We start from the raw sequence: 22,521 nt of genomic DNA, 5'->3' as shown, positions 1-22,521 counted from the left end.
CTGAGAATTCTGTGTTAGTTTTGATGTGTTCTATGATGGTATTGACTGCCACAAGGTTAAAATGCCAAAATTCAATATGGTAAGTGAAATAAGTCAGAGAAAGTCAATTATCATATGGTTTCACTTATGTGTGGAACATAAGGAATAGCACGGAGGACATTAGGAGAAGGAAGGGGAAAATGAAGGGGGAGAATCAGAGGAGGAGATGAACCATGAGAGACGATGGACTTTGGGAATCAAACTGAGGGTTTTAAAGGGGAGGAGGGGAGGGAAAAGGAAAGATAAGCCTGGTGATGGGTATTAAGGAGGGCACGCATTGCAGGGAGCACTGGGTGTTATATGCAAACAATGAATCATGGAACACTACCTCAAAAACTAATGATGTACTGTATAGTGACTAACATAGTAAAAAAAAAAAAAAGCCAAAATTCAAGATAGCAGAACCATGATTGATGCTTGTGTGGCCCATGTTCATTTAAAATGCTACTTTGAAATGGAAAATATGTAAGAGGTGTCAAATTTAGAGATAGAAATTTGAGCCTACCAGCATTTTAATTTTAGAATCCTCAGGAGGCAGTGAGGATATCCTTCTCCCCTTCTGGGGAGTAAATAGTTATCAATTTATCTACATTGGAAATATTTCATAATATCCACTATACATAAATGTAGGAGTTTGTGAAAATATGTATATTATAGAAAGGATAAAATAGCTAATTGCTTTGTAAAGCATTAAGTCAGGTGTTTGTAAGCATGATTTAATTTAACTTTCATGGTAATGCATGAGAAAGATGTTTCCTCTGTCAGTGTAAACAATCTGAAGAAAATTAATCTGTTTGCTTGAAATAACACTCCTCTGGAAAGTGTGTATGTGTCAGGTCTGAAAACATGTACCTCCTGCTATTTCATAAAATCCAATATGGATGATGGGTTTTCTCAAGGTCCTCTGCTTTTTCAAGGCCCTTGAATTTGTAGCTCCTTGTAAAGAACAATAGGGAGGCAGAGAATTGGGCTGCTTTCCAGACAAAGACTCTCAGACAAAGAAGTTGCCAGCCAGTTTGGAAATAGATATCTGCTTGTCTCAAGCAGGCCCACCTCTTGGACAAAGTCCAGACAGCTCGTCCATTCTATTCTGTGATGGTTTCCACCCCCTTGATGACTGGGTATGTCCTACCTTGTCAAAAAGACATCTGGGCACCATGAGCACTAGATGTGGTTTCTCTAGAGTCTGAAATTAGTAGCTCTCCGGTGAACAGCACGCCTCAATGGCTACTCTGAAAGGAGCTCCAGAGGCAGGGGAAGTGGGATGTAGTCCTGGACTGCAAAGACAGTGTCTCATGTTGTCTTGTCATACTGCTCCCTCCATGTCAGCCAGCATTCTCCTGTACCCCATCCCCCTTAGCTTTAGTGGGACCCTGAATGTTGGTCTTCTGAAGTGCTTGGCACGTCTCTGCCTCTGTGCTTGGTTGCTTGGAAATTGAATCCTGTCCCTCCACAACCATGTGGTCTCTCTCTCCCTGGATTTTGGAAACAACTGTATTAACTTAAACTGTTTTTGTTTTGTTTTGTTTTATTTTTGCCTTGCCTAAGATTCATTAGGTTGAGCAGTTTGTTGGACATTGCTGGTAGCCCTATTCAGAGCCAAATGCCTCCAGAGGTTTTATGTGTGGGTTTTGGGTTTTGAAAGCTGTTGTTGTCTGGATCCTATATGAGAGGGAAAGTAGAGAAAAATGTAAATATGGTTTTCTACTGGTAGAGAAGTACAGCAGGCAGACTAGACAGGAGAGGGGCTAGGAGGCAGTACTACGTGCTACTCTGTGGCCAAAGAACAGCGTCAGAAGAGACCCTAATTCAGGACAACTAGTGTCACGTCTATCTCTACCTCCAGTGGCAGAGCCAGTGTTTTTGGCTATAGGAGTTCACAGTTTTACTAGGGGGAAGAACAAGTTTAAGCTCACATGTGTATTAGTTGTAGAAGCAAAGGGTCAGGATTATTGTGGGAAGTCTCTCTGGGGACCCTGGGGACCAGCAGACTCGTAGCCATATTTTGCAGATGAAACAACTAGGGATCTATACCAAGAAACAAGGAAAATGATCTTAAAAATTATGCACTCAGTATGTGCGGATTGAATATGCTACCACCTTTTTAACCTATTCATTTGCCCAATAGATGTCAGCGCACCCCACACACTAATCCCGGTACTGCTCAAGATCCAACAGTGAGCAAGACAGATGCATTTCTTAGCGTTCAGTAGAGGGAATATGGAAATATAAATGCACAAATGAATATTCGTCCAGTGTGTAATTACTATGAAGGAACAATAAAACCAGGGTTCTGAGAGAGGACATTGAGGAATGAAGGAAATCTCCCAGACAGAAGTGTTAATGGAAAGTCTCTTTGAGAATTAAAAGATGAGAAAATATGACCCATGGGAATCTCTGAGCAATAAACATGCCTGGAAGAGGAAACATTTTGTACAAAACCCCTGAGGGAGAAAGAACTAGGAAAGTTCTAGGATCTTGGCAAAAAATACCATCTGGCTAGTTTGGTTGGGGTGTGCTGCATCAGAAGGTAATGGGGGAGAAATGAGACAACAAAACCAGAGGTGGGATCCAGCATGGCCTTGAAGACGATGTATGCTAGTTTGGATTTTATACTGCTAATAATAAGTCGTTGGATGTTTACCTTGTTTTTTGAGTAATCAGTACATTTATGTGGTTCACACATTTAGAAATTTAATAAAGTATACAATGTAAAGATAGTCTGCCAATTCTATGCTATCTACTTAGTTCCCACCCCTAAACTGTCCCTCTGTAGATAGCTGTTGTCATTAATTTTTTAGGGCTCCTACACATACAGAAAGCAGAAAACAATTTTTCAGTACACTCCTAATTTACACACAAATTACACAAAGTAGACTACCATACACACTGTCCTGCTGCTTGCTTCTATCTGTTAGCATAGCTTAAAAATCATTCTCTATAAGTGTAAGGAGATCTTGATTTTTTTGTATAGATACAGAGCACTTATATCTCACAGATATACCATAACTTCACCAGTGGATTTGAGGTTATTTTTAGTCACTTATTGTTGTAAACAATGCCATAGGTAATAACTGAAAAATATCATTTTGCTTTGTATACAGTATATTAGTGGGTAGACTCGTAGAAGAGAAAACTGTGAACCAAGAGGTATATGGTTTTGAGAATATCATGAGAAACAACAGAGTAGGGAGTCCCAAGAATTGATCCTTCCACTGAGTGAACCTATAAGCTGGTGAAAACTGAAAGAAGAAATGTTTTCAGAACACAGGGAATTAATAAAAATCTTCAGCCACCAGAGGTGTGTTTCATGAAGAAAGCCTGCTCCATTTTAGAAAGAAAGTCTTAAACTTCTGCTTACCCATCGATCATTCCCCATCCTCCAGCTTGGTGGCAGCCATGGGGACGGGGGCCCACATTTCTGATGCAGCTGCTAATGCTAGGATAATGTGAAAAAAAGCAATACAGAGTTTTTTCTCCACAAATAATGGTGTATTTTGACTTATCTAACAGTTCTCCGAGGGACCATTTTAGAAGCTTGCCCTTATTTCACCCCCTTCAGTCTTCATGGCATCTGTTGAAAGCATTAAAGATCTATTACCCATGGCTGCCTGGGGCAAGGGATGACATATGGGGTAAATAGCAGACAGACCCAGGAGCCTGAGTAAGAGGAAACTGTGAAGAAGAAAGATTCTCATGCATATAATGATTTGGGGGTGAATTGTGTAGACCAGGGATCAAAAGAGCAATGTGCATGTAGGACTGGATTCCTAGTCTGAAAAGTCCTGAGAGGATGGTGGGCTTGCATCTCTGGCTGCTCTTTGAACTCCATATAAGCAAAAGGTGGAGGCTGGGGCTGAGTTGTAGGCACACACACTGGCAAAGCATTGAAGGGATGTCCAGCTCAGAGTCAGTCTGCAAAGGAAGACCAAAATAGTATTTTTGGCTTTTGGCTTTTGGCTTTTGGTTCTAGGCATTTTAGAAAATCTCTGCCAGGTCTGACATGGGACTTTTAGGCCATACATGACAAGGAAAATAGTCTTTACAAAAATAGCTTAGCATAGTCACTAAAACAAATGGATGACTCCAGCTCTCACCAAGCAACAACAGTAAGCTCGAGGGAGGGGAGGAAAATCTGATTTCCAGAGTTACCTCAGTGTAATACTCAGACTGTTGAGTTTGCAACAAGAGTGACAAAAATTACAAGGTATACAAAGAAATAAGTATAGCCCCTTTTCAAACAGAAATTGACAAACTCTGGGCAGGGTAGTGGAGGACCTGGCTGGCACTATCCAAAGAGCATGTGTTTCTTGATCTCAAATCATGAGTTTGAGCCCCACGTTGGGTATAGAAATTACTTAAATAAATAAACTTTAAAAAAAAGAAAAGAAAAGATATTGACAAACACTGAAGAAGTCCCAGATTGAACTTGGCTATGCTGTGTATATAGCCTTGTAGTTACTTTCACCAGAGTTCTTTCTTTCTCTGTTTGAGTTACTGTCTAGTGCCTTTTTATTTTCAGCTGAAGAACTCCACTTATTTCTTATTCGAGGGATTTCCTACTGACATACTCATTCAGCTTTTCTTTACCTGGAAATGTCTTTAATTTCTCCTTTCATTTTGAAGGTTAGTTTTGCCAGATACAGAATTCTTGGTTAATAGGGTTTTCTGTTTGGTTTGGTTTGGTTTAATTTCAACACCTTAAATATGCCTTCCAGTCTTTGTAGCTTCTGCTGAGATACTGGCTGCTTATCCTACTGAGGATTCCTCGTACATGATGACTTATTTCTTTCCTTGCTTTCAAGATTCTCTCTGTCTTCTGATGGTTTTATTATAATGTGTGGCTCTGTTTACCCTTCTTAGAGTTTGTTGAGCTTCTTGAGTGTGTAGATTCGAGGAGGTTTTGGCTATTGTTTCCTTAAATATCTTTCTGTTCCCTTCACTCCTTTTTCAGGACTCCCATTTTGCACTGTTTTACATTTAATGGTGTCCCACAGGTGTCTCCAAAACTTCAAACATTCTCCAGTCTTTATGAATGCACTTATATGGGAAAGAATCTTCCCAGTGACTGACAAAATGACTTAGATCTGTAATTAGAACCAGGTGTGTAGCAAACACCACACATGGGGATGCAGGAGTATGACACAGGAGATGATGGGTCCCCCAGAAATTAACCAACTGTGACAAGAGTTCTGGGCTTTCACAGGCTGTGGTACTGTTGGGGAACTCTTCTCAAGCTTCTGGTACTCTGAAGGATAGAGGGCCCTTTCTAATAACCGAGCAACAGCAACTGGTGTATGCCCAAGACAATGTTGCTGTGAATGAATGAGAACCACATGAAAGTCTGCTCAATGAAGTGGAGAGCAGATGAGTTTAAAACGTCTGCTGAAATCCAGTACTAGAATAATTTATTAAAAAAATGGCTAAAGCCCAAGCATAATTTCCAAAGCTCTAGAATAAGTCTGGGGAAGAAGAACTGAACTACGTGAGGTGATTTCAGTCACCCCAATGCCCTTTCATTATCTTGTCTGTTTCTGTGTGTTCTGCTGTTCTGCTCTGTCTTCCTTACCATAGGACTGTTGGCCTATTCACTGACAGCTTGAGTCTCTTTGCCTGTATTCTCAGATATGCCAGAAAGATGGGTACTCTGATTAGCAAACATGACCTGACTGAAGTTACTTTAGGCTAGGCTCTATACTGGGCATAAAATTCAGAGATGATTGGGACTAATCCTTGTGTTGAAACTGAATCTATACTGAGAAAAAAATCTCAAGTATACAAACAGAATGTACACAAATGTAAGCCTTCCTTGAGAAATTCAAGAAAGTTATTTATTCATTCTTCAAAACTTTCTTGAACCCCTGAAGGAGATCAGGCTCTGTTCTAGGACAGGAAATTCACCGGAGGATAGAACAATCAAAATCCTTGCACTTAGGGAGCTTTCTTGTTTTGTGTGCATTCAGGAGGTGAAGGAACATACACAAATCAAGTAAATGAGTAAATAAACAAGGCAATTTAGATTATATGAAGATTATAAAGGGAATGTATTATGTGTTGATATAGCTAGAGAACAGTATTAGTCTGATAGAAAAGGAGCTACTTGAGTGCTGTTAAGTGTGTAAGCCTGATGATTCACAGACCTGGGGCAAATAATACATTATATGTTAATAAAAAAAAAGAAAAGAAAAAGAGCTACTTAATTTAAGAGGGTTAAGTCAAATTTCAAATGAAGTCTTAACAGGAGGTGGATATAGATAAGTCCTTATGCTTGTGTTTACAAAATAATTCAGTCCCATTATTTACTGTTTATAAAACAGTATTAGTCCCTTTTACAAACAATGTCAGCTCCATTATTTTCATTTGATCCTCACAGCTAAGCACATTATAGTAGTTCCATTATGGAACTTTGATTATTTACCTGAGTAATTTGGATTTCTTAAAAATAATCTTCATTTCCTCATCTGGAAACAAAACAAAAAAAGTCAATGAATTCTCACCTCACAGAATTATTTGAGGGTTCAAATTAGTGGGATCCAACATAAAATGAGAGTTGAATCTTAATCAGAAGAGAGTTACTGAGGGTCAACTACTGTTGGAAATTATGTTAAGGCTTAGACTTTTGTTTCCAGAAAAGTCTACCCAAAACAGAGGTACGCTATCTGCATAATAGAAATACTGCAAAAGAGATTCCTGGGTTGCATTGGGTCAGTAGATTGAAAATTCTAAGGCAAGTATCCACCTGACTTTCCTACCATTTCCAGGTCCCAGTTAGATGTCCAACTATAGGCATCTACAGTAGATAATCAATCATTATGGAAATATTGCATGAAAGTGTTCAATAACTTTGAACTTATTTGATGCCTTTGACTTCCCTACCTCTCACTTTAAAATATGATTGCTACATTCTTCAGCATTTTTACTCAAGCTAGCATTTGACAAAATCAGTGATTCTCCCTATTTGTGAAATCAGGCAGTTCCTATGCTAAGGTTTATTCCCAGGGAAGTGCTCCTGAACACTCTCTACCTCCCAACACACTCTCTAAAGTATAGAGAATGTATACATACCAATCAAGGTACTGCTAGATTCTGAAAGCCTCTCGAAGATTAGATATTGATTAAAATGTACTCAAGGATTATTTAAGAGGTCTTGCCAAGCACGCCTAGGAGCATATGAAAACAATTAATGGAATATATACCAAATCTGACTACTCTAGGGATTAGGTGTTCTCCAAAAAAGAATTCCAGGATGGTTGGTTTGGGATGATTTCTGTTCCCTTTCTTTAGAGAAGCACGGTTACTTTGTAATGTTATTTGTTCTGTGAGAGGCAAGGGCTTGCCAAGCAGTATTCTCAGAGAGGAGAGTTATGCACGTTTAAAGCACCAAAAATGCAAAATAATCTTCAGCTCCCATCTATTTCAGCCTCCTGATGTTCAGAGCTTTCCTGTCTATTTTCTTAAAATGAAAAATAGTAACGCGTGGTCTTTGAGCAAACCTAAGATCATTTTCTTACCATAAACTTCATACTGCTTTCATAAATGTCACATCAGAATAGCAAAGTCATTCCAGAAATTCAGGTGGCTTCTGGAAGGGCTTATGGATGACTTCTGGAGGCTGTATTTATTTTTTTTTCCCACTGTTGTTATCTCTACAGGAACAATGTGGAGTGTATAGAGAAGCTCAGGGCATATTTCGCTAGGATCTTTCTGTGGGGTTCAACGTCGTTTTTCAAAATCTTTGTTTACGTTGAGAGTGTATTAGATGATTGAAACCAGAACTTGCAACGGCTACTTGCTGTTTGAAGAGGCCAGACACCTGGAAACTTAGGCTTTGCCTCACTGGGCTCACTGCTCTCAGCTTGTAGATCCTGGACACAATTCCTCTCTCTCAGCTACTGTGCCCCCCTCTTTACCATGGGCATGATACTACCCACCTCACAAAAATAGCTGATTGGTAATCATGGAGGAGCTCTAATAAAGCTGAAATAAAAATCAAAGCTACTCTTCTGTTATTTAAGAATTTTGACAGGGCACCTGGGTGGCTCAGTCAGTTAAGCATCTGCCTTTGGCTCAGGTCATCGAGCCCCGCCTAGGGCTTTCTGCTCAGTGTGAAGTCTGCTTATCCCTTTCCCTCTGCTCCTTCCCCTGCGTGTGTGTGTTCTCTCTCATTCTCTCTCAAATAAATAAAATGCTAAAAAAAAAAAGAATTTTGAATTAATGGCTCACACCTAGTTTTTGTTTTATGCTCAGTATTCACGATTTTATTCCAATCTGTCTGCACACTGTTTTTCTCTCTCTTCCATACTCTGCACATAAATAAGACTCATCCTAATCTGTGAACCTGCAGTTTCTTATATCAGGTATACTGTCCTTGAACCTGTAGCCACACAAGTCCTACATATGCTCTGAATCCTAGTTTAAATCCCACATTTTCATGACAACCTGGGATTTAAATCTAGAGCAGAGAAGGAATTGCCCAGTCTAAACAGTGATTTGGTCACATAGGTTGTTGCATATCCTTACCATTTTTCTTTGAGTTTTCTGAATGCAGTGGCTCCATATGACATTTTGGAAGTTAGAATTCCTGTGGCAACAAAAATCTTTGGAAGTTTATGGGTTTTACTTGCCAGTGAGCCTCTGTAAAATCATACTATGGTTCTTGTTCTTTGAAGAGATAGTTAAACACTGATAGTCCTCAAAATACTAATTAATCTTTAACATGCAATGACATTCTAGGGAATGGTGCACAAATTCCTTTTGAAAAACATTTTGTTATAGATACCTACCCGTGAAATTTCCGATTAATATTTAGGAAGCATTCTTAGTCCTTAGCTCAATAGTGAACATCCAGCCTTGTGATGAGAACATGTCCCCAAAGGACAACAAAAATGCAAATGCATTTTGCATCCGTGTCATAAAAAGATGCTATCAAGAATTGTCTCTGCCCAGAATTCAACCAGGGTGGGTGTGAGGACAGTGACATCACTCTCCACAAAAGAACAGCCAATGTAGAGCTGACTTTCTGGGCTTGATGAATCCATATGCAAGGTGACTTGTAATAGTTCAGAGATTGCTTTTTTGTCCTAATGGCTGGCATGATTCCAGCTGGAGAAAAAGGGAGTCACTCACTTCTCCATCGTCCTGACCACCACAGAGACTATGCTGTGTTGATTTTGGCCTGGAAAGAGCCAAAGTCTAAAGCTTCTCATTTCAGACGAAAGTCTGGATAGGGGAAGTAAGGAAGTGACCACCATTTGTTAAAGTGACAGTCAGGACTGAAATCTGCATTTTTAAAAAATATCCATTGTAGGGGCTGGAGATATGAAATTTATTGTGTTTTCTTTCTTTTTCTTTTTTTTTTTGTAAAATGTAGTATGAATTATAATAAAAAATTCCCAGAAGTTCCCATTTCCTCATCACATTCGTGCCTCTATAGAATCCTAACTCATTAATAAGTACCATCACAGCAATGACATCCTACCTCCAGATCACAACTTCTCCCAAAGTTTCTAACTATATCCAAATCTCTATCTCTTTGATTTTGCCCTTCCCTTGGCCTGGATGACCCTACTGGACACTATCCTTTAGTAGTCAGCTCAGGTATCACATCTAGTTTTTCATAGCTCCTTTAGTTGATTGGGTTATTACCCTTAAAAAATGGTTTATAATTTGTTTCAGAAAATAACCATATCTTTCCATTTCCTTCCCTCTAAAATGTGATCATCCAGAATCTGAGAACTGTATTCTCTTCATCTTGAAAACTTCTGGCACCAATAAGCATCCTATAAATGTGCATTTAACTTGAATCTGCCATTGCCCAAAGTCATAGATAAACTAGTAAAAAGAAGTAGAACCCAGATCTTCTGAGCTCCAGTTCCTGTTCTCTTTCCTTTCCAGCCTGTAAGGTGCCTTGACTTTACTTTTGACCTTTAATGAGGTTACCTCTCTTGTCCTTACCTCACGCTAGATGCTCCAAGCTAGCAGGGCATGGCTGGGTGTATAGTAAACAATGAAATCATCCTTTGCTTGTCCTGAAATCTTGAGAGGTCTCACATTCGGCAGTCCCAACTGCGAAGTCCAGACACTCCATCTGCAAGTCCATCTGGCATTTGGAAATCCATAAGTGTCTTCTGATGGCCTAAGCACAGTTTCCACACCAAGTCACCCCTTTAATCCCACCCATCAAGTTCTCAGAATAGTCATGGAGCAATCATTGTTTTACCCATCGCCTGTCAACAACTGAGATTTAATCACGCTCAGCTGGCAGGAACACATGGCATGAGATACAAGGGCAAGAAGACGCAGGGCAGAAGGACACAAGTCCCCACACCAAGGTCCAGTCCCTGTGACTCAAATGCCCAAATGTCGGATACTCTGATCAGTTTCCACATCCCCTTCCATGGGGTCGTGGGGGCATGGACATGAATCACTTAGAATTTGCAACTGGAAGTTCTGCAGTTTCCAGTAGGAACTGCTTCAGTTGCCTGAGAGAAATGGGAGAGTCACCCTCCACTGCCAGCCATAGACCTCTTCTTTGAGCTTCCTGGGCTTTGCTGGCTAGCTAAAGACAGGTTTGGAAAGCTTTATATGGGGTCTTTAGAATGTTCTACCTCTACTGGAGCTTCTTGGCAAACCTGGAGCAAGCTTTTCCACTCTCTAACACATAGCTCTCCAAAAGGACCTCTGGAGAACACTACTCCATGGAATATTAATTGGTCTTTTGAAGAGAAAGCTAGTACAGCTAAGTAAATTTGGGAGACACTAAATTAATCCAGATTAACACTCTGTTGCTGCTCTTTAACCCAGGAAAGCCTTTGTTATCGTAATATACCTCGTAATTGCCCCAGAGGACAGACTGTGCAGCTTAGACCATTAAAACACTTTTTCCACCAAGCCTCTGGTGGAACTAATGGTAACTGGATTTCATTTAAAAACAAACAAAACAAAGTAAAACAAACAAACAAACCCCAAAACAGACCAAAAAAGAGTCTGATCTAGTCCTGCCAGTCTTCTCCTCTTTTCATACCAAACCTGCATACTCACTTCTTTTACATTTTCTTCTGTTTTTCTTCCTTTTAGTTTCCTTATTAATTTTATTAGTTTATTTATAGAAACTACCTGCCAGCTTCTTCTTAAAAAAAAAAAATCTATTTTTAACATTGCTTCCATGTTGTTTTGAGTAGTTTTGAGTAGAAAGAGCAATGGCCTTGAATTCAAACAAATATGAAGTTAAGTTTTTGCTCCGAGTCTTAACTGTGTGTCCTGAAACAAATTGCAACTCTAGGGGGCCTGGGTGGCTCAGTCAGTTAAGAGTCTGCCTTCAGCTCAGGTCATGATCTCAGGGTCTTTGGATAGATCAAGCCTGGCATTGGGCTCCCTGTGGGGTCCTTGTGGGCTCCCCGCTCAATGGGGAGCCTGTCTCTCCCTCTGTTCCTGACCCCTCCCCCCTGCTCCTGCTCTGTCTCTCAAAAATAAAGAAGATCGTTAAAAATAAATAAATAAATAAAATCCAAGCTCTAGATCTGTCCCTGGGCCCTGGTGGTCCCATTTGCTAAATTGAGATGGTGAAAGGAAGAGCCCTAATGATAAATGTGGGAAACATTTTACAAATGGTAAAGTGCTGTGAACATGTGAATTGTTGTATTCTACTGGTCTGGATCTGGAGGGATGTTTGGGGCAAATGGAGACAGAGCCAAAAAGGCAGTATTTCCAGCTCAGGCCTTACTTCTGGCCCCCTGCCTTTCCCATTTTCACATTCGCACATCGGGGCTCAGACTGAGGGGAACGTGCCCTGGAGACCCGTGGTTTCCATTAGATTACAAGCTCTACGTTCCATGGCAGGATTTCCAGCCTCAGCACATATTGGCCCAGACTCGCAACCCCCCCCCCAAAACCCACTCCTCCACATTGCTATCAGTGCCCCCTGGGACAGCTTCTTGCAACGTGTTGTTTTGTCTGTCCCCTGTTGCTACAGCAATCCAAAAAAGATTTGTGTTTCCAATTCTCTGAAATGGAGACATCTGCATGCAATTTTGAAAATCCTTGTCAGGGTCGTCGTTTACTGTTTTGATCAGCTCTCTCTGAGCCTGGGCAGAGTCTCCAGAGAAGTTCAAAGGGAAAAGACCCCTCTAGGCAAACAAGTGCTTCCAATATGGGTAGCTGTTTGTGGATTTCTGTCCCCCATGGAATAAAAGCATGGGGCAAAGCCGTGAATGCTCAGAAGCTAACTCCATCCCCCACTCTCGCTGCCCAGGCCACGAGGAAGAGTGGTCAAATTAAAAGGCTCAGGTTATGAACGCCTCAGAGGCTCAGTCGCTCAGTTCTTAAGCATCTACCTTCGGCTCAGGTCATGATCCCTGGGTTTTGGGATCGAGCCCCACATGGGGCTCCCTGCTCAGCAGAAAGCCTATTTCTCCCTCACCCACTCCCCCTGCTTGTGTTCCCTCTCTTGCTGTCTCTGTCAATTAAATAAATAACTAAACCTTTAAAAATATAAAAGGTTCAGGTTAGGACACCCTCGAAATTCATTTCTACGAGGCAGATTATGTCCTGAATTTCCATGTAAACCCATGGAGTCCTAAAATTCTGCCTCTTCCACAGGCCGCATTTTGAGAAGTGGCAGAAGGGATGTGTAGTACCGAACAGCAGAAATCCTGGGTTTTTCTCCTTATTCAAATTAACCATGTGGCCTAAGGTGTCAGAATCTCATCCGGGCTTCAGTTCTCTCATCTGTACAGCGAGTTGGTTGGATGTGCATGGCCTCTTCCCAGTCTAAAATAAGTCACGATGGGCCACGAGAGAGGCTCCCACACACCTGCTGACCCTGGGCAGAAATTTATCATTTTACTATGGACTATTTCTGGGATAATGTTCGGAAGGAATATTTTTCAGCTCCACAATGGAATGGAAGATTCATCTAGATCTCAGAATCAAATAGACCTAAATTTGAGCCCTATTATACCACTTTTGGGGATTGTGAGCTGGGATAATTTATGTAAGGCCTCTAGGATATTGGCAGCCGCTTTAGATAATTCATGAGAAATAGGTAAAATAATATATGCAAAATATAATGCGTGGTATTCATAGAACAAAGCAATATTTATATAATTTTCCGTTCCTCTACCTTCTGCAATCTATCAGCTTTCTTCCCTCAAACTATTCCAAATCCAAGCATAAACAGATATTTAAAGCCCTTAATGCATATCTGTATACATTCACTTACATGCATATTACAGCTGGAAAACCAACATACCCATAGCATGGCTTCTTGGTTAATTATGTTTATCACTTTTGAGAAACAAGGTTGGTTTGCTTTTAAATGAAATTAACATTTTCTTTTGTTTTCTTCTAGGAGACCTTATAAAATACATTCAATTCTTTCTTGAGTACCTGAGCACTCCAAAACTCTATTTTCTTCTTGGAACTTCAGAAAGAGCATTTATGTTATTTTTATTACTTTTAATATATGTAGTGTACGGATGCTCTCATCTGTCCTCCATGGATTATTCTGCCTGAATGAGCTCTGGGAGATTTTCTTCCACATCCCTCCACCTGACACCCCTGAGGTTGAGGGCCATTATACCTCTCACCACTACCAAATATTTTTCCTTGAGCAGCTCTTCCCCCTATTTCTAACATGATGCCCTTCTGTGGCAGGCCAAGTTGGTAGAATTTTTGTTGAAATAGTGGTGCATGGACTGTGGCACCAGGAAGGTTTGGGGGCTTTAGTTTAGTTTATAAAGACCATTTGTTTGCATGCCTCTGAACCCTTTTGTTTCTTTTCTCCTTAGCTGTGTTCCAGATCTGTGAGATTATTAGAGAACTGAGTCCTGGGTGGGTTCGGTTTCACCATAATTTTGACTCATAGCCCATGACTTCTAAGGGTTACTGTGTTTCTCACTGCTGCTGTGACAAATGACCACAAACGAGGTAGCTTAAAACAACACACCTGTATTATCCTAGAGTTCTAGAGCTCAGAAGTTTAGAATGGGTCTCAGTGGACTAACATCAAGACGTCAGCAAGACTGGGTTCTTTTAGGAGGATCTAGAGGAGAATCGGTTTCCTTGCCTTTCCCAGCATCTGAAGGCTGCTGCTCTCCTGGACTCAAGTCCGCTCCCTCTCTGTTCAAAGCCAGAAGCATGCGTATTCAAACCCCTCTCACTCTCTGCCCCTCACCTCAGCTTCACCTTCACATCTGGTTCTCTGACTCTACAACTCCTGCCTCCCTCTTATAATGGCCCTTGTGATTACATCAGTCCTCCCAGCCTAATCCAGAATAACCTTCCTATGTTTACCCCTAACTTAATCCCATCTGCAAAGTCCTTTTTGCCATGTAAGATACCCATTCATAGAGGTTGAGGATTAGGACATGGACATGTTTAGGCAGACCTTATTCTCCCCACCACAGTTGCCAATATAGAATTGCTCTAAGTGATCTCCATTCCAGTGTGCTCCCTCTTACCCTCCCCACCAAATTAGCATCCCAGGGATGGGCCTTTGGGATACTTGCTTAACTAGGCTAGTGTTTCTACTGGGCCTACCAGGAAGACACTTCAGCTGCCTCTCCAGCCATAACAGTGTGGTCGCTGGACCTACTTGGCTCAAGGTCCTAAATTTGAATCTTCTCCTTCCAGTTCTTGTAAAGAAATGAAGCAGACTTTCCCACTGATATTCATTCCACTCCTGTCAAGATATGTCATCTGCATCTGAAAAAGTGCCAAATGGCAGCAGAGGCAGAGTGGTAAACATGGTACCTAGCTCTGTGCCTCCCAGGGTAGGCAGACAAAAATACTACTTTTTCCCAAACTAGATAAAACGGACAAGCACCCCAGAATTGGAGACTTCTCTGTTACTGGTGACTGATCCAATAAGACACCTATCAAAGGGAGAATACAATAACTAATGTTTACTAGGATATTAGTTTTTGCCAGATACTATGCTAGGTGTGGATATATATTATCCCTTTACTTCTCTTATCCACTCTATAAAGCCTGTACTATTATTAGGCCCTTTTTATATGTAATAAAACAAAGGCTTAAGTAGGGAAATTGACCAAGTTCAGACAACTAGCAAGATTTATTTCTAAGAGCCCTACTACTTCCTAATCTTTCTGAAGATTGACTACATCAGGCTTTAGTCAACTTACCTCTTCTTTAATCTCACTCCATAGGTGATGGACTCAGGTCCAATTGCTTTAAAAACTATTTATTTACTAAATGCTCTCAAACTTAAGTCTCTAGTCATCATCTCTCCAGGGAACTCCAGACGCATGTCCAACCATCCATTCATCACCTTGATTTCAAGGTCCATTAGACATCCCCAACTTAAGACCAAAACCAAACTCCATTTCCTGTCATCACCAGTATGCTCCCCAGCCCCAGTGGTTTTAATCTTAGAAAATGTCACCATCATCCAGTATACTTTTTACACCCCTACATACTCTCCATTAGCAAATTCTATCCTCTCTACTTTTATAATATCTACAGAAGCTAAGCACTTTTCACCATGAGTCTAAACTGAGACGTCCAACAGAGATACAATGCCAGCTACACAGGAGAATTTAAATTTTCTGGTAGCCACATTTAAAAAGTAAAAAGAAACAGTTAAATAACATATTTTAATAATGTAATTTGCACATTTACTAGTATTTTGTTGGAAGTTATTTGAGCAAAATATTACCATTTGAACATGTGATCAATACAAAATAATATTTGTGAGGTATTGTATATTTATTTCCTACTAAGACTTTGATGTCTGATGTGTACTTTACACTTACAGCACATGTCATTTTGAATGAGCCCTATTCCAAGCGCTCAGTAACCATATTTGGCCAGTGGCTTCTGTGTTGAACAGTGCAGATGCAAGGTCATAATCCCCCTAGAATTCTACCACAGCCTCCTAACAGTCTTTGGTGCTTCTTCTCTAATTCCCCTGAGTCTATGATTCACACAGCAGCTTAACTGATCCTTTTAAAATGTAAATCACATCGTGCCACTCTGTCGTCCAAAATATCTTCAAGGCTTCCCATTACTAATAATGTAAAAATCCAAAGTGCCTCCATGATGGGTCCCTGGCCAGCTCCTTGACAGCTTTCATGCCCTATTATTTCCCACTCTGCTCTAGTATGCTGGCTCTAAGGGGCACAGCTGATGTTCCACTCATATACCCTTGAGTCCTTCTGTTGGTTCTCTGTGCTCATCCTCCAGCCCTGGACTGACCCCAGAGATCTTCTTTAAAGGACTGCCTTTGTGCACCTGGAACTAGCCCTCTTGCCTGTCGTGACAGAGGCCAGTGGAGTTTATCCAGGAAAAGATCACACTAAGGCCTGGACTTTGCCTATTTTCTCACACTTTCCTCCCCTATCTTCCTTACTCCCTTTGTAGGTTCCTCCTGAGAACAGTTCCTTAATGAATCATTAGTAAGGGAATCAGGGCAACCAAACCCAAGCCGTTGGCTGTAGACCCTTTACAACACCAGGGATGCCTTTGCACTTGCTGTTCCTCAGCCTGAAACTCTCTTCTCCCAGAAAGAAACATGGCCTGCTGCTCTCACTCCATCTGGGTGTTTTGCTCAAATGGCAGTACCTCCAGGATTTCTTCTCTGATGCACCTGTTTCTCCCTATCTCCTCCCCTACCTCACTTCCCACTTAGCATTTATCACCATCTGTCTATATTATATAAGTGGGTTTTGTTGTTGATGTTGTTTTTGCCTGTTTCTTCCACCATTATATAAACTTCATGAAAGAACCACCTTTGTTTTGTTTGTGTACCAGCCCCCATTCTCGGAGGTGTGGACGCTCTCGTGAGTGGTGACAAATACATGTTGAGTTAATAGAAGAAAGCATGAGTGAATGAACTGGTGGAGACAGGACCAAACTGGACAGTATAATTCCAGAGTTCACACCCCATGTGTTTAAAAAGCCTGATCTACAAAGAGTGTCTCAAACTGTTGGTATGCACATATGTTTCTCAATAAACACTGAACATCATTCATTCTATATGCCAACTGTGGCACCCTCATCTGCCTCCGCACTAAGAGAAATGGCCCTATTTCTTAGGGCAACGAGAGCAGAAGCATACACTACTCTCCTGAAACACTACCAGCTCTTAGGAATCTTAGCTTCTTACTTTCCAAGCCCGATGTTGGCTCTAACCAGTAGTGCAAACAACATTAACTAATGTCAGACTGAATACATGAAAACTCAGGTCAAACAAATGAAATAAATACAAAATGCCCAGCACAGCTCCTGGCACATAAGATGCTCTTTATTCCCAGTAGCGGTGATTATCATGGCAATTATTTGCACCCTGACATTTTACTTAAAACCTGAGTCTGTAACTTAGTTACATCAATGTGAAAGAATGAGGTCTGGTAGGGAACAGAATGGAGACTCAGGGTCGGGGGAAGCTGATAAAATATGCAGGTCCATGTTTCTGGGACTTTGCATGCTAAGCATTGACCACTGGAACCTGTGCAGTAGAGGCGAGAAGTAACAATGAAGGGGAACATATGATTTTCCCGGAGGAAAAGAATTATCATCCCTGTGGCTTTAGTAACAAGGCTGCTCAGTAAACTTTGCTGGTAGTTTTCAGCCCGTCCGAAAAGACTAGCACATTCTTCCAGTGCCCCAGCCAATATTGCTTTTGGAAGAGAGATTATTGGCAGATGTGAAAAGATGACTGAAATAGCTTAGAAATGAGTTTTCTCCGCACGAATCACCCCAACCTTTTCCTGTTTCAGTTACACCAACGAGGGAGCATACACTCTGTCTTTAAATGTCAATGAGCTTGGGAGTCATTTGATTCACCAAGAAAATGCAATCAAATGATAAAATGATGATCACATTAAGATCATTCCTATTAATATCAAAACTGCAAGCAACACAGCAAAATGCCACATTTTTGGGCAATGAATATCAGCCGTGTTCTTGCTTTACCAAGAAACTGTACTCCTGGGAAAGAGTTCCAGTGTACACAGTTTCCTTCAGTCCCCTGGATGTCACAGTCCTCCGGATGTGGTGCCAGGGCTTGAGGGGACTGGCGAAATGGGCAGCTTGAGGACCATGTTTATTGTCTTGTGTCATCCTACTGCTGCTGTAATGACCCACAAACACAGGCAAGTTTTAGTGACTTACAAAAATATAAATTACTTTTCTTACTCTCCTGGCTGTCGGAAGTCTGAAATGAGTCTTACAAGGCTAAAATCTGTGTATCAGTAGGGCGGAGAATCCATTTCCTTGCCTAATCCCTCTTCTGGAGGTTACACTCACTCCTTTGCCCTGGTCCCTTCCCCACCATCGAGGTCAGCAGCCTCTTCACATCTCTCTCTTTCTCTCTCTGGATCTTTCATTACACCGCCCCTAACTCTGACACTCCCTTTTATAATATACTCAGTATAGGTTCCAGGAAATAGGATGCGGACATCTCTAGGGACCATTCTGTCTCCTATACTTCCCACTATAAAACCTCCCTTATTTATTTAAGTATTTTCTGCTCCTTCTTCTGCAAACTGTGAGCTCCCAAGCAGCACAAAGGAGTTGCCCAAGCACTGTGCTAAGATATTTAACTAGATTTTAACTTGACTTCCACTTGTGCTAGGCTATGTCCCTAAAGATGATCCCAGCCGTCCTGCTGAGCCTTAGCTCAAGAAAATGCAAGGCTGCCAAACTGTAAAATGTACTTTGTCCCAACCCATCATCAGACCATTTTCAGCAATTCTATACTTACCTACCTTTTATTTTCCAGTTCCTTGTGACTTTTTGGTTCCCCTTTTCTCTTCTCCATAGTCTCTATTCCTTTTTCTCCTCCTTTAAAAACAAACAAACAACTTAGCTACCTTTGTCTTAGTTGGAGCTGGCTGAGTCTGTACTGGAGACTCTCTCCTACAGTAGCTTGAAAAATTCTGTGTTTCCACCTTTTTTTTTTTTAAACAAAAAAGATTTTAATTTATTTATCTAACAGAGAGAAGGAGGAGAGAGGGAGAGAGAGGGAGAGAGAGGGAGAGAGCAAGCACAAGCAGGGGGAATGGCGGTCAGGGGAGAAGCAGGCTCCCTGCTAAGCAAGAAGCCCAGTGTGGGGCTTAATCTCAGGACCCTGGAATCATGACCTGCGCTGAGGGCAGAGGTTTAACTGACTGAGCCACCCAGGCGCCCCGTCTTTCCACCTTTAACAAGTGTCTAGTTCTGTCTTTTCCTTTTGGCACCTCTATCAGAGCAAATATCAGAAAAGGATATGACATAAGCCTTTTGCACTTCTGTGTGAAATAGAATCTGTATTTTCTCATGGAAACTTGGGTCAGAGTTTTTGAGCTACTGAGAACTCAAGCAAGCTTATCAGTTTCATACAATTAGCAAGGGAGAAGGTGTTTTCGGGGGGATGCTCCTAGAACCACACCACGTGACCCATGTGCCAGGAAGGGGAATGATGTGGATTAGGGTCTATGAAATATTATCAGAGAAGCTTTGTGGAAGAGGTGTGTTTGAGTTAACGCTAGGAAAAAACTATCCAAATCTCCCAGTGGGGAGTGAAAACGAAGAAGGGACAGAGCAATGGAAAGGTGGGAGAGTTCTTCCCAGCCCATCTCTTCTCCTCAGGTATTGAAACTCCAGAGAACCAGGAATTACATGCTGATGTCCTCTATGAGGATACCTGAAAAAACCCTCATTTTTTTTTTCAGTTGCCATTTTCTTTGCTGGTCACTCACTTTTAGAATCTACCTTTCCTTATTCTCCATTGTTCTATTGCTCATTCTTCCTTTATTAGTTCATTTTCAACAAGGCTACAACAACAGAATTGCTTATACTCTCCACCAAAATACACCATCTAGTGGTACTGTCACCCTGCGGAGGGACAGTAGCCCTGAGTTCCAGTTACCTGTGTGCTCTTCCTCCTGGTGTGAGTGATCCTAGTCCCCAGATTCCCATTACCTGAACTTAAAGGCCTAATGTAGCTTTGTTTCTACTGCTAGTAGAAACTGGGATATACTGCTAGTATACCTGGGATTCCAGGGATAGGATGGATAGTGGACTCTTGGCCTGACATCCTCTGGATATATATTTTTGTCAAAATATTCCATCCATGGTCATAAAGAGAATGGAATGATAAATGTCACAAATGCAGGCATGACTCCTTCCTTGATGACTAGTCTGCTTCAATCGGGACTTTATATAGGAGCAAAGTTTACTAACAAACCATGGGTAGCCCATGGGTAGCATGAAACCAACCTTCAAATGAAGCCTTTACAACCTCTAGCAGTTTTATAGCCTGGCCACCAACAAAGGCTCCACTTATGCATTGTTACCTTCTTAAAAAGCCAGAGTCACTTTTCTCAAAATGCTCTCACATCTGATGAACAGATAGTTGGTTATCCACAAAGAAATACATATTTATTAAATTTTAACACATTAAAAAAGAACCACATCTATACATAAAAAGAGAAAAAAGATAGTATTTATTTCCTTCTAGTGTCCATGGTCTATAAGAGAATAGTGATAAAATAAACATAACACTATATATATATTTAAGGCACAATGAGAAAATAAGAAAAAAAAAATCACCTAGGCAACCAAGGAAGGTAAAAAAGAAAAAGTTAAGAGTTAAAGCAGTTCTTCATGGTGAAGAATGAGTTTGCTTGGCATGGGATTTTGAGGGGAAGGGTATTATAGGCAAAGGACATAGAATTACAAAAACCCAGAAAAATAAAATAATATGGTGTGTTGATGAAATACCAGTAGTTCAGTGCTTTGGACTTTGGGTGCACAGAGGTTCTTGGAGAGAAATAAAATTGACAAAGGAGAATAGGGTAGATTATGAGAATCCCAGCATGCTTCATGGGTGATAAGCTACCTGGACACTCTTTACTGAGCCACTGTGTTGCTTGCTCCTGGGCACTAGGCATGACTGTACCTGGATTTATAACTGAAATGATGGCCTCATCACGTCGTGTGAAGGATGATGAAGAACACAGTGAGACTCAACAGTGAAACCAAGGGGTTGAACTCAGTCCTGTAAAATAGCCCCAGCAATAGTCTAGCCACTGGAAGCATTCATAGGGAAGAGGAGCTGAATATTAAAAAAAAAAAAAGAAAAACAAATTTAGAAAGTAGAATGGACTGGACATAGAGATCAACTGATGGTGAGGAATGAGAGAGGGGAAAATTTTCAGTTTGAGTTGCCAGGAAACATTGGTGTTGTCCACTGGAGGAGTGGCCATAGCAGTAAAGTTTTCTCCAAAGATGTATACCACCTGACCTACAGAGTTGGTTGGAAGTAGCTCTTATAAGCAGGCATACCCCTTCACCATTGGAAGGCTGTGACTTCTTGTAAAGCCCCTATGAAGGAAGCAGTCACCTCTTTGATGCTTACAGTGCTTAAATGGATGGAAATGCTTAAACAGATTGTCTGGAAAATATTTCATCATTAGAAGTGATCTAAGTGTGAAAGTGTCTATTGGGAACCAACCTCAATTCCCAAACTCCTTGAAGCCTTTTCCTCTTAAAAGGAAAGTGAAATAAGTAATACCGACATCCCCACCCCCCTCCCACCACAGGGTCAAGAATTTTGCAAGAAGAAATGCTGGGAATAGCTAATTCATCTAAGAAAGTGAATCCCAACAAGGACAGCAGTGGCCCATGAATCACTTCTTCTGAAACTGAAACAAAATTAGAATGGAATCTGGCTGGAGTACAGGCTTCGATAATGTGAATTCCCTTGATTGGTGACTCTGAGAAAGACAATGGGAAGAAAGGAGCCTGGCCAATTGAGTGATGGAGTTTTTCTGACCCTTATAAGGTAAGTGGGTTCATTCCAACGTGAAAAATAACCAAGCCCCAGGGCAGGGTCAAAACGTAGAGATGACCTTCTGTAAATCTTATTTTGTGAAAGAGAAAGTTGGAATCAAAGTGATACTAAGAGGCTTGCCAAAGATCAAATGGTAATGTGGAGGCAGAATCCACCTGGCTCATATGATGGACAAATTTTGAGGGACTTGAATTACCATGTAACTGGACACCTGTACATTCATTTTGTACTTGCTCTGTGCAGGGGTGTATCCCAAATGCAAGATATCTTGAGTACCAATGACAAGTTCAGGTCAGTTCTAGAATACTAAAATATTCATGACAGGTAGGGTATAGTAAAATTTTCATTACTTACATCTATTTTTTTTAATTTTATTTTTTATAAACATATAATATATTTTTATCCCCAGGGGTACAGGTCTGTGAATCGCCAGGTTTACACACTTCACAGCACTCACCATAGCACATACCCTCCCCAATGTCCATAATCCCACCCCCGCCCCCAACCCCCCTCCCCCCATTAACCCTCAGTTTGTTTTGTGAGATTAAGAGTCACTTATGGTTTGTCTCCCTCCCAATCCCATCTTGTTTCATTTACTCTTCTCCTACCCCCTTAACCCCCCATGTTGCATCTCCTCTCCCTCATATCAGGGAGATCATATGATAGTTGTCTTTCTCCGATTGACT

The sequence above is a fragment of the Enhydra lutris genome, unplaced genomic scaffold, assembly GCF_002288905.1.
Source record: "Enhydra lutris kenyoni isolate GAN:26980312 unplaced genomic scaffold, ASM228890v2 scaffoldscaffold13, whole genome shotgun sequence".
In the NCBI taxonomy this organism is placed as follows: domain Eukaryota; kingdom Metazoa; phylum Chordata; class Mammalia; order Carnivora; family Mustelidae; genus Enhydra; species Enhydra lutris.
Note: the sequence above shows the minus strand (reverse complement) of the source record.